We start from the raw sequence: 4641 nt of genomic DNA, 5'->3' as shown, positions 1-4641 counted from the left end.
AGAAGCTGGAGTCTCAAGTGGGAAGAGGAGCAGGTCAGGCAAACTTCATCAGGCCGGGTCAGGAGAAGCTGCTTCTGTGCTGGACTGGGGCAGTTATTACAGATTCAAGGCTGGGGTCCTGAGTCAGGGACCATGATGACAGTGGGGAAGGGCAGTGTTTGGAGTCCCTATTAAGGATGGACAGGGGAGACTTGGGGGAATAGGGAGCCAGAAATAGCCACAAGGTCGTGAAGACAGGGAAACAGGGATGAGATGGGGGTGGGGTTGAGCACCAGGCTTACTGCTGAAGGAGCTAAGCGAGCTTCACCTGTGGTGAGGGTCAAGCCTCAGGGGCGGGGCTGAGTAAAGGCCTGGGGGAGACTGGGTCACTGGGGAAGACAGGGTGATGGCTGGGGAGGGGGGGTGGTAGGGGAGGACAAAGACAGGAGTGCAACCCTAAGTCCCTACAGATGGGCACTCAGTAGGTGTGAGTGTCAGAGGCGGGAGAGTTCAAGTCTAGCCTCAAAACAGGTTCAGGGAACAGAGGGCCAGAGATGTGGTCATGAGAGGTCAGGAACTCCTGACTTCCCCGGGGATGGGGGTGGGCTGCCTGCCTGGCCTTGCCTGCAGAAGGAATTGGCTCTTGTCCACTGCTGCATCACCAGCGGAGGGCACGGAGGCTGCGACGCGGTTTCACATATGCCTGTCCCAATCCAAGCGACCTCAGGAGCGCCGTCTGCGACGTAAAAAGTTCCGTCCCGACCAGGCAAAGCACAGGCCCCGGGGTGGCACATGCTCGCGGCCCGGGGCAGTTACTCTGCCCGCGGCTTCCACGCCTCCCGGCCGGCTGCCGGGGCCACGCGGGCGCCCAGTCTCCGCCTAGTCGGCGGCGGCGGCGGAACCCGCTGCGCGAGATCCGCGCTGCCGCCGTCCGCACGTTCCCGCCAGCTCAGCGCCAGGGGGCGGCGCTGCGAGCGAACCGAGCCGAGACCTTGACCCCGGCCCGGCCCTAGGGGAATGAGCACCGGGCTCGGGAGCAGTCCCTGCGCGCTCTCTGGCTCGCTCGGTGGGAAGTCCGGCCGGCCGGCGGGCAGCAACCCAGAGTCTCCCGAGCCCAGGGCCTCAGGGAGGACAGCTCGCAGAGCACAGGGTCCCGTCACCGGCTCGGGTTGCGGGGCCCGGGGGGCCGGATCCTGGGAGGGCGGGGGCGAGAGTGGCTGCGGGGCGCGACAACTGAGAGGCCGCTAGGTGCTCACTGAGCGCCTAGTGACCCGCACGAAGCTGAAGTGGAGGGTGGGAGGGAATCATTTGCGCCCCAGAGAGGGAGGTTTTGCTGGTCCCCAGGTGAGGCAAACTAGAGCCCACCCCGGCCACGTCCCTACTCCCCGCGCCCATTGCCGGGCGCAGAGGCTCCGTTGTTGTCATAGAAACACTTGCTCTGGAGCTCGGAGCTCTGACCTCAGCCCACCGCTTTGCAACTCGGCAGGCTCTTCCGCCAGCCGCGTACATACGACGTAAAATGTCTGTCATTTCTTAAGCACGTACCCTGCACTCAGGACTGTGCCCGACACCCGGATAACCCAGGTTGGGGTACTTGCAATCGACCTTCCCTCCCTGTGCCACCCCTGAAGCAGGATTTAGCAATTCCTCTCACTTCTCCAAAAAATCCACTTTTTTAAAAAAAAAAATTTTATTTTTTGAAGGCTTATAGAGGAAACGAAGAAAAGAGGGGATTTTTATACATACAGCGGGGTGCAGTATTTCATTCCACTAGACATCTCTTGCCTTATTCGCCCTTTTGGGTATTTCTCATCCACGCTTTTTCCGAGAGGCCTCTGAATCTCGCCCGGTCTCAAGCACGCCCTCCCAGACTTTCCTCTGGGCTTTTGAATCTCTCCTCCTTTCCCACGCGGAGAACAGCAGCTGGGGCCTGTCTTCCCGTTACTACTCTTGAGAAGTCATGCTCAACAAAGACCCTCTCATGAGCAGCGTTCCCCTTCCACAGAGATCAACAGTAGTTTTATTTCTGAAACACGTGGTTTCCTTCATACAATTGCCCTACAAATTCACACAGGATAGGTATTATTCCCATTTTACAGATGAGGAAACGGAGGTTTAGGGAGATTAAGTAACATCCCCAATATCACATGTGATAAGGACTGAACCAGTTTTTAAACCGAGGTGGTCAAGCTCTTTCTCCTGCCCCAAACAGCCTCACAGAGGAGGCAGTTTAAACAGCTACATCTGAAGTGATGTCTTCTGGCACATCTATGAGCATTCATCACAGAACTGTTCTGTGTGTGATGTCCCTTGCCTCATTCTGTGCTTCTTTGGTATTTGGACTCCAAGCACCATTTCTCAGATATAGAAATCATGCTAGAAAGTTAAAATGGATGACTTAGTTACCCATATTTCTGTCATTATTAGCAGATACACTTGTAGCAGAGGTACATAGTCTTGCTTAATCCTCACAACTCACTAAGAGATTAGGGCCTCGGTAAAGCAATTCCTTCTCACCCAATGTGAACTCCTCTATGGAAAATTCTGACATATGGTATTTTAAAATATAAGTCCCTGTGTTGGGATGCCTGGGTGGCTCAGTGGGTTAAGCTGCTGCCTTTGGTTTGGGTCATGATCTCGGGGTCCTAGGATCGACTCCCGCATTGGGCGCTCTGCTCAGCAGGGAACCTCTTGCCCCTCTCTCTCTGCCTGCCTCTCTGCCTACTTGTGATCTCTCTCTATGTCAAATAAATAAATAAATAAATAAATAAAATCTTTAAAATATATATATAAGTCCTGGTGTCACAGATTTCAGATTAATTATAAATACTACAGAAAACTGCTATATGAATACTACATGTTCATACTATAAATACAACATAAATACTTACATGATAAGATCTAATGTGTCAGGTGCTGCCCTAAACACTTTACATAGTCACTCATTTGGTTATTACTAACAATCTTATAAGGTACTATTATTTTTTCAATTGTCGTTTCTTTCAAAGATATTTTAAAATTGAAGTTTCATTTATAGAAAATAAAACAACATTTTAAGTACAATTCGTTGAGTTTTGACAAATGAAGATACTCACATAACCTTGATTTCAATCAAGATACAGACAGTGGGTTCAGTGGGTTAAGCTGCTGCCTTCAGCTCAGGTCATGATCTCGGGGTCCTGGGATGGAGCCTTGCATCGGGCTCTCTGCTCAGCGGGGAGCCTGCTTCCTTCTCTCTTTCTCTGCCTGCCTCTCTGCCTGCTTGTGATCTCTCTCTGTCAAACAAATAAATAAAATCTTAAAAAAAAAAAAAAAGATACAGACATTTCCATCACTCCAGAAAGTTCCCTCTGCCCTTCTCAGTCCATACCATCCAAAGAAACCATGGTTCTGATTTCTTATACCATAGGCTAGCTTGTTTTTTCCAGACTTTCATATAAATGGAATAGTCTGGCGTTTTTTTTTTTTTTTTTTTTTTAAGATTTTATGTATTTATTTGGCAGAGAGAGACACAGTGAGAGGGAACACAAGTAGGGGCAGTGGGACAGGGAAAAGTAGGCTTCCCACTGAGCAGGGAACCTGAGCCGGGTCTCAAACCTAGGACCCTGGAATCCTGACCTGAACCCAAGGCAGACGCTTAAGGACTGAGTCGCTCAGGCAACCCCACAGTCTGGCTTATTTAACATAATCTTTTTGAGATCTATTTAAGTTCATGCTTAAGCACATATGTAACATTAGTAGTTTGTTCCTTTTATTGCCCAGTAGTATTCTATTGTAGGAATACATCACAGTGTGTCTTTAGTTTACTTGTTGATGGACATTTGAGTTGTTTCTAGTCTTTGGCTATTATGAATTAAGCTGCTTATAAACATTTGTAGGCAAGTGTTTCAGGGAACAAAGATTTTAGTTTCTCTTGGGGAAATACATACACTGAGTAGTGTATATTTAACTGTATAGGACACTACCAAATAGTTTTCTAAAGGTAGTAGTATATTAAAGTAGTATACAAAAGAGGAAACTGAGGCCCAGCCAGGTTCATTTATTGCCCCCAAATAACTTGTGCAAGCATGTGTGTTCTGGAGTCTTCTCTCTCCTTGGATAGAGAGAGGTGGGAAGAAAGAGGGTGTGAAACCCACAGGGAGCTAGCCTTGAGCAGCGCTCTGTGTCCTGGAGGAGGGGCCATGTGCAGTCAGGGCCAGGCCCCTGGGCTCCAGCCTTTGGTGTAGCAGACCACACCCCCTGGCCCGCCACTGTTCCCGCAGACGACCCCAGCAGAAAGCAGCGGGTGGGCTGGGCGGTAAACTGTCCTTTCTACCCGGGCTCTGGTGAAACTCGAGGTAGAGTAGAGCGCTTGGCCCAGGATGATTCTCTGCGGACAGGTTTCCACCTCTTGGAGGGGGATCCGGGAGCCCCCTCCGGGCTTAGCGGGAGTCTTTCAGACTTGGCTGTCCCAGATGCCGGCCGGCCCGCCGCCTGCCGAAGCAAGCAGCAAGCACAGCACGCGCTGGGCTCTTACGTCTTTTTGTCTCTTCTCCACTAAGTGATATTTCAGGAGGCAGCTCACAAGGAGAAGTGAGATCACATTTGTATCATAAAATCAAGCATCTCGGTTGAATTATCCTTTGGCTGGAAAGACACCAACTCACGGATTCTAACAATAGA

The sequence above is a fragment of the Mustela nigripes genome, chromosome 13 (assembly GCF_022355385.1).
Source record: "Mustela nigripes isolate SB6536 chromosome 13, MUSNIG.SB6536, whole genome shotgun sequence".
NCBI lineage: Eukaryota > Metazoa > Chordata > Mammalia > Carnivora > Mustelidae > Mustela > Mustela nigripes.
The sequence above is the reverse complement of the archived record's forward strand: the minus strand, read 5'-3'. Positions refer to the sequence as shown.